The sequence below is a fragment of the Carcharodon carcharias genome, chromosome 3 (genome assembly GCF_017639515.1).
Source record: "Carcharodon carcharias isolate sCarCar2 chromosome 3, sCarCar2.pri, whole genome shotgun sequence".
Classification (NCBI taxonomy): domain Eukaryota; kingdom Metazoa; phylum Chordata; class Chondrichthyes; order Lamniformes; family Lamnidae; genus Carcharodon; species Carcharodon carcharias.
The window spans coordinates 73,786,232-73,799,713 of NC_054469.1; positions in this window are offsets into that span (position 1 = coordinate 73,786,232).

The window sequence follows — 13,482 nt, forward strand, 5'->3', positions numbered from 1 at the left end:
AATGAATTGTCTCAGTATCTCATGCACATTTCCGACATGTTGTAAATGGTGCACCTCAGCAAAAGCAAGGTAGATTCAAATGTGAAACATCCTTATTACATTGCATTATCACAAGGTGTAAGTATCTATTCTGATTTAGCTAACTTGATGCAGTCACTGAACGGCTACTGGAACTGAGTTGCAATGCATGAATTAGTGGAGTTGGCACAGATTTAGCCTAGGTTCATGTCCTGCAACTGTGCCTTGTTCTCCTTCCCATGGTGCATAATAACTACCCCTCCTTCCACTTATTTGGCTGCAAAAACCTACATGAAAGAGCTTGTGTTCACCAACAGTACCGGTTCAATTCCCATTCCAGCTGAGGTAGACTTGGGGCCTGCCTCTTCATCCTGCCCCTGAGAGTAGAAGGTAATGGCAAACAATCGCTGACAAAAAACTGGCAAGAAAATGGCTTGGAATGAAGCATCAGCAGACAATGAGCCTTAGGGCAGAACACATGAATGAATGAATGAATATAAAAACATACAAAAATATGAAAATGTTGGACAGGAAAAACCAGTTGGTCCATCTAGCTTGTCCCATACAGACATGTTGCCTTATGCTTCATGATGAAGAATTCCCTTACACAGTTGGGTATAATTATGCAATGGGGGCTGTAATCTACCTCGTGGGTTATGTCTAATAAGACGCTGTGAAAACAGAATGTTAGTTGCTCCTCGCTTCAGTTTCATTACACATATGGAATGGGTAATTGGTCAATTACTTCACTTGACTGAAACCCATTGTTAAAAGTTACTTTCAGGAAGTACTGAGACAAATGAATAGCTCATTATAATGTACGTACATACATAAATAGAAGAACATGCTGATGCGGCGGCATATAGTGACACCACTGTTCCCAGTTGGCAAATTGTCTGAAGTTAAGCTTAAAAATATTCTTTTAAACTTGGCTTTTAATCTTTTTGATGTTAACAGATAGCAGTCTGTCCTGTCAGCTCGTGTTGACATTAGAATTTAACCAGCATTCAGATGTCGGTGAGCAGTGTCATGTTATCATAATGATATAATACCTAATTGCTCATAAGTGATTGAACAAACACATTGTAGGTTCATTTATTAAGACCAGGAACATGAGAACAGTTATTCATAGGTACGTACAAAGCTTAGAGACATCTAAGCTAGTGTGTGCTCTGCTTTAAGCAAAAGTGAAACTAAGACTGGATCATAGGACATATTTCCCTTCTAGTGATGTTATGCTGCTAACTCTTAAAGGTGTATTACAACAAATAGAGCTCTGTGCTCAACTGTCTGTCCAGAAAATAATATGGAGCCAACAGTGAACTTCAGCAGGCACACTAAAATTGTGAAATTGAATTAATTAAATGTGTCAATTTGTGATCTATAGCAGAAAAGCTGCTAAATTGTCATAAAAACCCAACTAGTTCACTAATGCCCTTCATACAAAGGACTTGCCATTCCAACCTTACCAACCATTCTTACCTCACATGTGATTCTAGTCTATATTATATAGTTGACACTCAATTAAACCAGTAATTGATCAAACTATCAGAAAACTTAAGGGTGCACAATAAATATACCCTTGCCAGTGTCAAAAATGTATTGTAAACACAAAAAGTACCTCTGAAGGGCTATATCACCCTTCCCACTGGCTAGTCTCTAAACTAGTGCCTGTAATATAGCTAGACGATTAAAGTCAAAGGCCGGGATTTTCCATATCCGCTGGTGCATGCTCAGTGGATGATCGAACAAATATGGCGAGAAGGCCAAAAATCGCTTTCACCACGTTTCCCGCCATCAGACATCGGGAACTTCATTTTAATACAGCAACATATAAAGCTAGCCCGCCAGGCTCATCCCCCCTGCCTTCATTGGATCATCCACTCATATCGGCGGGAAAATATGCCGACGTGTTTCACAACAGCACATAAGCGACATGTACATGGTGGGCTGCAATTTGTTCAGAACTTCAAGGTTTGTTTGCCTACCTTGCTTTGGGCAGCACTCACAGTCGTCAGTGCCAGGCTTCACAGACAGCGCCACACCACTTTTATGGGAGCTCACCATTAGGTCTCTCCCTACCAGATCAGCTATATGTGTGTTTGTGGCTTTTCATTGGCTGCAGGGCAAGGTCTTGCTTGGGAAAGGGGGAGAGGTGGCCTTAGGCAAGGGAAGAAGCTGCAGGACGAGAGCTGTACAGGGTAAGGAGGCTATTCCAGGGTGTGTGTGTCTGTGTGTGTGTGTGTGTGTGTGTGTGTGTGTGGGGGGGGGGGGGGGGTGGGGGGGGGCGGCGCGGGGGCATGTTGATCTGTGCGTGAGGAGATGAGGCCAGATGGACATTGAGGGAATGTGTGTGAGAATGGGTGGTGATGTCCCTTGAGCTGACAGTGAGTGAAATGGCAGTGAATGTGTGATGGGCTTGAGTGTATGAGTTTAGAGTGATGAGATGGTTACCATACCCTCCCTGCAGAGATGAGATCATTCATTCTGTATCTGCATTGGATGGCCAACTTCTTCTGTGCAGCATTGGCACCAATCACCACTGCCATCACCTGCCATGCTGGATTGGTGATTCCACTGCCCATCCTGCAACCGGAGCGGGGGTGGAGGGCATCAGGCGGGCCTCCACAGCGACCAAATGGCATTCCAGTGATTTTAAACTTGGGGGTGCAGTCTTTATGCCTTTCAATGAAATCTTCCCTGCAGTAGTCATGGACTGGAAGCACTGAGACGTGTGCATATGCCTAGACTTTAGATTTGAAGACCGGCGTAATGAAGCAGCGAGGTGACGGCATGGCGAGCAAATGAGAGCCCGCCTGCCATAAAAATGGCAGGCTGAATTTTTCACTGAGAGGACGGGTGAGCGCCCGACCCACTCGAGTAGAAAATGATGCGCGATGATGTCGGGCACACGTCCCAATGTCATCGCGCACTTGCACAATATTTCAGTCGGTGGGCACGTGCGGGAATCAGTAGCGTGGCCACCGACAATTAAAAGGCCCATTAAGACCACTAACAGTGTAATTGATTTAAATTTTTCGCTGCCTGTCCAACCTTACGGCCAAGCAGCCTTTGTATTTTTGGTGAAATCGTGTGACAAAGTCATATGAGGGGACATGTTTTATAACATTTCAAAAACATTTTTATTTTGAAAAATGTTCATCACCCTGAGGTGGCTCTGTGCCTGAGGGAGATTTTCAAGTGCGCACCCACACGCATGCACGAAGTTCGTGCTCGCCCTCCTCCCCCACCCCATCACCACCATACAGGCAGCACTGAGCGTTGCCACTTGCGTTTCACGCTAAACAGGCCTTAATTGGCCCGCCAGTGTGAAATCGCGTTCTGGCCCCGATCGTGGCAACGGTTGGCTTCCTGACCTTCCTCACCTACCCCCAACGAGGGAAAAATCCTTCCCAGCGCGTTTTCCAGGAATGCATAAGTAACATAGTGGGTTTGAGACGATATGGCACGAAAACCCTCCATCATGGCCAGCGGGTAAAACGATGTCCCCTACCACACTTAGTGCAAATCTGTGGCGATTCTGCCCAAAATGTTCACTCCTTTGGTGTTACAGCTAATGGATACTCTGGTAACCTACCTCCTTTTTTGAGGATGATCTGTTTAACACTGGCCTCAGATATTAGCTTTAAATACTGCAATTGAAAATTTTCAATTTTCCACAGCAAGAAAAGAATATGCAAAGTTTCCATTAACAATGATATTACATTTAAAATTGTTACATTTGGCTGCTTGGTGCCTCATTACTTAAATGCTAGGTACAGAGGATTAAAAGAGATGGTAGGACTCAAATCATCTGATGAACAGTCTGCACTGTTTTACTGTATGACTTTCAAACACATCCAAAGTAAGATGGTTTTGATAACTTTCACATGCCAGTGAGCAAGCTAACATGAAACAGGATACAATATAGAGCTTTCAAAGGCTGATGTCTTTCTAAAGCATGACATTTTGGCAGATGGAATTCTCCAGGAGTCATAGCATCTTCTGGTAAGGTGCGGCATTGCTTTATTTAATGGTTATGAGTGAAAGGAAAGATCCTTATCAGCAATCTGTTTTGTTTTTGTCTTTCATCCCACATCTCAGACCTTCAGATCAGCTTCACAAAAGACACACTTGTGTATGCAGAGGTCAGGGAGTTGATCTTAGTACCAGTGCTATAGGCCATGCCGGAAAGTCATCTCAAGATTGTGTTTCATTGAGCATCTGTTTGTGTTGTTGTAGTGTTAACTCTCGGGGGAAATCTTCTAATGGACAGAACTAAAGCTTTACTGTTAATATATGAAGCCCCATGTCACAGTGCCTTGTTGCACTTAAGTTCTACACTACAATATGGCTGATGCCAAACATGACTCCTCACAATGTGGAATTTCCTACGCCAGTTGTGTACAAAGGAGAGGCAATGTCATACCCTAAAGTAAGAGAAGGCAAATTGTGACATTTTAAAAGTTTCTGTTGGTACCAAATTATGTGGAAAATTGGCAAACATAAGGGAGATAAATTGCACATGGAAATATCTGAACCAACCAGTTGTGCTAATGTGGATAAGTGTAAAGTAATTATATTGAAACAGGAGGCTTTGAAACTATCCTGCTTTGTATAAGGTCAGTGGATTATAAGATACATCATCAGATCTCTACACTTATGATTAGGACATCACCCCAATAAAACAAAGAGGCTCTGACCACATAAACCAACATTCCCAAGGAAGCAAAAATCAAATCAAATTTGCTAAATTATAGGAAATCAAATGAAGAAACCCTATTTTCAGTTAGGCTAGTGGCTCTTTTGGCAACAACATCAGGGTCTGAAAGTCTTCCTCTTAACATTTGGCAATAATAAAATTTCAGGGCAGGATGAGCCACTCGGCTGTTTTTTAGACAAAACAAACAGAAGTACCTAAATTAACAGAATCAAATCAAAATGGTAACATGATAGGAACTGAGAGAAGGCATCATTTTTTGTCATAGAACCATTTAAATATAGGTTCAGGCAAGTCTGCACACAAGTGCAGATCCTTCAAAAAAATACTGGAATAATGTCTATTTTAGAATGGGATTGAGGGGATGAGTCACTTGTCAGTGTGAAGCAGTTGTCAATAAGACAAATTGTGTTCCTAGATAGTTCTTAAGGACGTTGAATAACAAATTAGATCAAATTCTGATGATGACAGAAGGGTCACTGATGAGGCCAATTCTGAAGCATGGTATGCCATTTTGCTTGTCCTACCTCAAAAGGATATTGATACATTGGAAAGACTTCAGAGAAAAGAAATAAGAATTACTACAAGGAAAGACTCAGGTAACTGAGCATCTTTTCAGTGGAGAAAGGAAGACATGATACAGCCTGAAAAATAAATGAGGTGGAAGCAGTAAAGCTATTTAATTCAAACATTGTGCATAGGACTAGGAGACAAAAGTAAGCAATTCACAAACTTCAAGCAAGATTAGGGATTAAGCTTCAAGCAAGATTAGAGATTAAAAACTATTCATTAACAAATCCAATAAGGAATTCAGGAGAAACTTCTTTACTCAGAGAATGATGAGAATGTAGGCCCCACTATCACAAGGAGTAGTTCAGAAGTTGAGCATAAGGAAAGTTAAAGGGAAGCTTGATAAGTATATGAGGAAGAAAGGAATAGGAGAATGTGGTTGAGAAGGTGAGATAAAATGTGCAGGAGTCTTGTATGAAGCATAAACTCTGGCATAAACCTGTTGTGCCAAATGCCAGCTTCTATGCTGTAAAATTCTATGTAATTCTATTAAAAAAAACATGTTTTTCCCATTGGATAGCAAATTCTGACAGAAGACACCTTTAGAAATAAGATGAGATACAGACATATTGGCTATAGATGTAACAGCTTGTTGGAGAGGAAATTCCAAGGGCGTCTTTTTCCTTCTTAAACTGTTTTAGACACTATCTCTGTCTTTTTGCTTCTCTCTGGAGACTATGTGGCTAGAAGTGGCAGGGTGGAGGTAGAGGGGTTGGAAATTACTTAAGAAAAGATATAGTTGCATTAGAAGCAGTCCAGAGAAGGTTCCCTCAACTGATTCCTGGGTTATCTATTATGAAGAAAGGTTGGACAGCTTGGACCCATATTCATTGGAGTTTAGAAAAATAAGAGGTTATCTTATTGAAATATATAAGATCCTGAGGGGACTTGATAACGTATATGCTGAAAGGATGTTTCCCCTCATCGGAGAGACTAGAACTAGGAGACACAGTTTAAAAATGAAGGGTCTCCCATTTAAATGGAAATGAGGAGAAATTTTTTCTCTGAAAGGGTTGTTGTTCTGTGGAATTCTCTTCCAGAGAGCAGTGGAAGCAGAGCCATTGAATATTTTTAGGCTGAGTTAGATTCTTGATTGACAAGGGAGTCAAAGGGTATAGGGAGTAGATAGGAAAGTAAAATTAAGACCACAGTCAGATTAACCATGATCTTATCAAATGGCCGAGCAGGCTTCAAGGACTGAATGGCCTACTCCTACTCCTAATTTGTAAGTTCGCACAAAATCATTATGTGTATGAACTGTACCATGACAGTGTTATTTCCTGTCTGTTGTTTTTGTATGTTTGAATGAAATCTGGATGCAACCAGCTTAATAAGCCGAATGGCTTTTCTCTCTGTATTTTCTAAATTTCTTCTTACAAGCCTTGGGAGACTAAGGGAGTAAAATTGGTCTTCAATAGCATTGCAACACAGCACCAAATTTTCTTTTCCTTTGACTTAATTGAGGCGTTCAAAATTATGAGGGGTTTTGATAGAGTAGATAGGGAGAAAATCTTTCCATCGGCAGGAGGGTTGGTAACCAGAGGAGGGTCCTGCTCCCCACAAGTACACAGGGAGGCTATCAGCTTTTACTCAGCAGTCTTTCCACAAGGCAGCAAGGACCCCATCCAAAACAGCCCCCTGCAGGATATCAACAGCAGTGGGAGGAGGCCCCCAAGTGGCCTTTAATTGACCACTTAAGGGCCTCAATTGGCCTTTAGGCGGTAAGGCTGTCCTCAACATTCCCTGCCGCTGACATAATTGTGTGGTCTCAGGAAGGTGACAGGCACTCCACTCCCCACCTTCCCTCCCGATTCTACAGCACCTCCCGCCCCGCCATCACTTTCCACCCCAATTCTGTGAGCTGCATTACATTCCGCCCACCTGATATCAATGGAAGTTTAGAATTACAAAAGATATTGATAGATTGAGTGGATGGGCAAAACTGTGGCAAATAAAATTCAATATAGACAAATGTGAGACCGTCCACTTTGGACCTAAAAATGAATAAACCAAGGTACTTTCTAAATAGTGAAAAGCTACCAGTTGTCTAGATCCAAAGATACTTCATGTCCAGGATCACAGACTAGTAAAATGTCATGAATCAATGCAGAAAATAATCAAAAAGGCTATTGAAATGCTGGCCTTTATAACCAGACAACTAGAATACAAATGGGTAGATGTCATATCTCAGCCATACAAAGCCCCGATTAGACCACAATTGGAGTACGGTCAGCAGCTCTGAGTATCATATCCTAGGAAAGATAAATTGGCCTTGGATAGATTTGCAAGAATGATACCTGGGCTCCGAAGTTTAAGCTATGAGGAGAGATTGATCAAATTACAGTTGTATTTTTGTATAATGGGTTTATCTCAAGATTTACCTGGAAAAACTCAGCAGGTCTGGCAGCATCGGCGGAGAAGAAAAGAGTTGACGTTTCGAGTTCTCATGACCCTTCGACAGAACTGTCGAAGGGTCATGAGGACTCGAAACGTCAACTCTTTTCTTCTCCACCGATGCTGCCAGACCTACTGAGTTTTTCCAGGTAATTCTGTTTTTGTTTTTGTTTTGGATTTCCAGCATCCGCAGCTTTTTTGTTTTTATCTCAAGATTTGTTGGCTTCTTACTCTAGAAGAGACCTTGCTGGAGGCAACGGTCTTTGTTCAAAAACATTTATTTACATGCTAATTATTTACAAAGGTTAAATAAGATCAAGACATAGATGGAGTTATTCAGAGACACTTCACACTCATCTCTGCTTAGTGAGTGACTTCACTGTGACATAGCTCCTTACGCACATGCTCAGTAGCTATCATTAGAGTTAACCCTTTACAGTATTATCTTGAATTTAGAAGGTAAAGGGGTGATTAGATCCAAGTTTTCAAGAGATTAAGGGGAACAAATAGGGTAAGTAGGAAGAAGCTATTTTCGCTGTATGGCCTAGGATTACAGGACATAGGCTAAAAAATAAAGTTAGACCTTTCAGCAGTCAAATTCAGAAACATTTCTTCATGCAAAGGGTGTTAGAAGTTTGGAAGTCTCTTCCACAAAAGGAAATTGATGCTAGATCAATTGTTAAATTTTAAACTGGGATTAATAGATTTTTGTTAAGCAAAGATATTGAGGGATGTGGGGCACAGGCAGTAGTTAGGTTGTAGATCAACCATGATTTCATTAAATGTTGGAACAGGCTCCAGGGGTTAAATGGCCTCTCTTGTTCCTGTGTTCCTACAAACAATGGAACTGATTTTCTCCAAAAAAGGTTGACTATGAGGAGACATGATATGGGTCTTCAGAATTATAATGAGTATGATAAGGTTAAGGTAAGCAACCTTTTTAACTCAAACAATAATCACAGAATTTAAGGCCATAATTGCAGCTCTCAAGCAAGTTTACAAGATTTTTTTTCTCACATGACAGTGGATATGAGGAGTAGACTGGCAGGAAAAATAATTCAATTTGAATAAATTAATGCCCTTAAAACAAAACTGAATTAATTCCTGTTAAAAATGGGTCTGAAGGTTATAAATATGTTTAGAGATCTGTCTGATTCACATTGATGCAAGGGAGGGAATATAGAGATCTTGGGTTGGGGGAGGGGAACTCTACCAATTAAATATTTTGAATGAAATTGTGGATTGAATGGGCTTGAAGGGCCAATTGGGAATTCCTCACTTCAAGCTTTTTTATGGTCTTGAGGTTATATAAATAAGTGCAGTTTAAGATAGTTAAATATTCTCTGAGGGGGTTTTGCTACTGGTTTAAGGCAGTTGTTGTCTGTTATTACTGTTGTACTGTTGCTATTAACTACTGTGAAGGAAAACTGACGTGAGATTACTGTCGATGGAGTTTCACCTATACTGATATAGGCTGAATCAAGGAGCACTTTACTGCATTTTTGATGCCTATGAACTAAAGATGGCACCAAATGTGCAATGTAATATTAGCATTAGACAGAGAGATAACACCTCCTCCATCTCAAGCATCACTTATGCTACTCTTAAGAGTTGACTTTTTTGTTATGCCAAAAATGCAGCTTCATTATGTTACAATGTGTACATACTGGAACTGACACCAAGTCAGAAACCGTACTAAATGTTTGCGGATTGTTCACCTTTGTCTGCTCTGTATTAGAAACATTAGTTTTAATAACGATTGTAATACAAGTTAATTAATAGCCTTCATCTTTGGAACATATCTAGTTTGCAAACAAGAAAAGTTATTTAAAGACACTTTACAGTTAGTATACTTGAATCAAGACAAGTCCTTTAATTGCCAGTAATGTGGCCAGCACTGTGCATGTTATGCAATTATACCTGTCTTTACTTAGCACTTAACATGATCAAATGTGTCACGACAGCGGATCACAACCCGAATTACTTAGGGGTATATTGAACTTTTAAAGGAAGATATGTGTTTTTTTAAAGAAAGACAACAAGCAAAAGCTGGATGAGAAGTAAAGTCACCACTTGCTGGAAAATTTCAATGTGGCTTACACTTGACCAACTAGTCCAGAAGGCATGCAATGTTGCATCTAAAAAGGTATCAAGACAGAGACACTTCAAAGGAAAAGATGCAATGCAAAAAACTAAATTTTAATCTCCTGTTGTTGCGTAGACAATGGAAACTGATTATCATCTCAGCAGAAACCAACTCCTGCCGAGTTATTTCTCAGAATGTGGAAATGATCTGAGTTGAAAGGAAGCAGATTCAGGGTGAAAGACATGTTTGTTTTTCCCTTCCAGGTATGCACAAGAAAAGGGGTTAAAAAGCCAGCCTGATCTATGTACGTCAGTTCAGGTGTTCTAGTTCTGGTGTTCTAGTCCTCACGTGCTAGTGTGGGCTGTGAAGGTCACAGCTGAAGAACATCAACTAGGCATTCCTGCAGCTTGCATCTAAAAAGGTATTTCTCTATTGCTGAGGGCAAGTCACAATTTAGCAAAGTCACAGTCAAAAAGAACCAAGTGCTCATCTGCCAAAGCCAGCTCCACGGAATCATCCAACTTAACAGCCGCAACGTTTCACCATCTACACCTCACAGACAAACCAAAGACTGATTCATATATCTTTTTTAACTTTTATTTTTGGACTCAATTTCTCATTTCTAATCTGTGTGTATGTATGCCACTTTTTTATTTTTTTCTCAGGTTTTAGTAACTAATAAGTTTGACTCAAGAAAGCCTGGTTAAATTGGTTCCTTCTAAAGCATACATAAATTTGGACTGGGAAAAGGTATCCACAAGGGAAGGGGTCCTTTTTAAATTAAACCTTGTTGCGACCAACCGAGGGAGTTTAATAAAGAAGGGGAGCCAGTTCATTCCTCCTCACCACGGATCATAACAATTTGGGGTATCTTGTCCGGGATCATATCAAATTGGGGGACCTCGCCTGGGAACCGGTCATAACAAATGGCACATCTAAGATTTTACCTGTAGTTTGAGCCCAGGCATCTAACAGGATAGCATATTTCATGTGGCAACCCTGAAGGCAGTAGCTCGCAGTCTTAACACTCTTTGGCCGAATGGAATGGAATTCTTTCAAACTGAGTGGAAAAAATGGATAAGGCCCAAAAATGGATGCAGGGATTGTGATGCATGATTACCCTGTGTCCGCTCATTGTGATCCAGATAACATGCAAATTTGTGCTGCCAGGTCATTATAATAATTGCACTGTTCAGCTAGCATTCAGTGCACTGTTGAGTGGCTACACACCTGAGTAGGTGATACAAACTCCAGTTCCAGCTAGTTCCAGGTAGCCTCCAGTACTTAAAGCAGCTCTTATATGGGAGACTTATTTTGGCCTGACCAGGTGCTGGGATTCATTTCAGAATGAATTGGAACTGGGAAAGACAAAGAAATGGCACAGAGAATGGGCTCCAGGGTTCTCCAACACAGCACTGGAGGTGGACAGAAGGAAAGAGATTCTATATCCACTGGGGGCCAGGAGGACCTCCAGCCAAACTCTGACAAGGCAATAGGAGCACAATAACTATGCAGGTAAATGTCAGGAGCGTAGTCCCAAGGACCAGGGTATAGTGCTGAACGAAGTTCAATAACCTCACATGGGTGGTCTAGTTTGGTGAGTGCATGTTCAAATGCCATATTCTCCAGCTGCACCATTCACCTCACACTCTGATCAATTCACCACAAGCCTATCTCCCAGCTACCAACGATCTCCATTAATCACAACTCGTGTCTTACATTGTGAACACACACACACACATACACACACACACACACACTTCATACTGCTACAAGCCTCACACCCATACCTCATGTCTAGCACACACTCCCAACTGTACAACCATGACAACCATATCACCCAAACACATTTCACCACACTCACTGACTCTCTCTTGCAGGACAATGTGGCGGACAACTGCAGGCAACAGCACCCAACCAATGGGAGACAAGCACAACTGCATGCCTTCAACTCATTGAAAGGGACAGTGGTCATCATCATTGAAGCAGCCATGACCAAGGCTGTTCCACTTGCAGACCCAGCCATAAGAAGTGTCTGATGGCCAATGTCGCAGTTTCCATTGCAGCACAAGCACAAACAGTGCAAGTTCACACTGAAATCATGCGATCTCAGCTTGTTGCCATGCAAGCTCACCTTGCTGTCACTATGGCTGTGCATTCCAGTATTCAAAGGAGCTTGCAATTTCTCACAGCAGTCGAGGAATCTGTCTTCCCATACATTATTAGGATTGCTGGAGATGCACTCTGGGACAGTGGTAGTGCCTTTGTAGTGAACAAACCTGCTGTCTTCTCTCAGGCTGACAGCATTCATCCTTCTACCACTACCAGTGTCCTTGTTGCCTGACCACCAGCCAGCCCAGACCGCTGCACCCCCATGCCAATGTGGTACAATCCACAATGTTCAGTTCCATACGCAACTTCTCAGATAATGAAGCAGTCTGAGCCCCTGTTGATAAGTGGCAAATAACATTTCCGCCACACATGTGCCAGGCAATGGCCATCTCCAACAAGAGAAAATCTAACCATCTCCCCTTGACATACAATGGCATTACCATCACTGAAACCTCCACTATCAAAATCCTGGGGGGCGTGCAGTTACCATTGACCAGAAACTGAGCTGAATGGAACTATATACTGTAGCTACAAAAGCATGTCAGAGGCTAGGAATCGTGCGATGAGTAACTTACCTCCTGACTCCACAAAGCTTATCCACCATCTACAAGGCACAAGTCAGGAGTGTGATGGAAAAGTCTCCAATTGCCTATATGAATGCAACTTCAACAACACTCAAGCAGCCTGGCACCATTCAGGAAAAAGCAGCCCGCTTGATTGACATCCCATCCACCACAATAAACATTCACCCCCCTCCACCACCAGCATGTTGAGGTTAAAAATGACACCACTAACATCAAATCAGTATTGTATACTGTCTGAAATCACAATAAGACTACTTCATACTTCCACTGCGCATACTAACGTCCTCAACAAAATGGCATTTGGTGTGGGCCGCAGTGTAAGTGTCCATGTGTGACACTGATACCATTTTTCAAGAAAAACTACATCTATAACTCTGAAATTGCAGGTGCTATAGAGCTGAATTTTGCAGCCTAAATGTCAAAAACCCTCTGCAGCAATGAGAGATTGAAATGGTGATTTAAAAAAATACCATAAATATAAATTGGACTCAGATAATAATAATTAAACACTGGGATACAGGATTAAATTTGAAGGCAATCAAGGATTCAGAGATATTTGCAGAACATCTAAAGTAACCAGGTAATATTTCATTATAATATATAGTAAATACTGCTGGTAAGTTGCCCGATTGAGTCAGGCACTAGTGGGCAGTGCAGTAAGAGGACCTGCCTGACACACTGTGCTGATTTTGTAGGGGTCAATCTCAATTTACAGAATGCCGGTATATTTGCAGCCCATGCTGAACCTGAATTGGCATCTTTCAGGTTGGGGAAGCAATAAATCATTTGCAAGGCACAAATCATAGAAATTAAGGTAAGTGGCCACATACTGTTAGACTTTATGGAGGCATCTTATATTTTTATTGTGTGTTTCAGCCTTTATAAGGGCAGTTTGGAGAACATAAGTGGCTGGCAAATCCATAGATTTGCGTAATAATTGTGAATTGCTGTAAAAAGAGACACAAAAAAAGCTTTTCATCTTGTACTCATCAGGACAC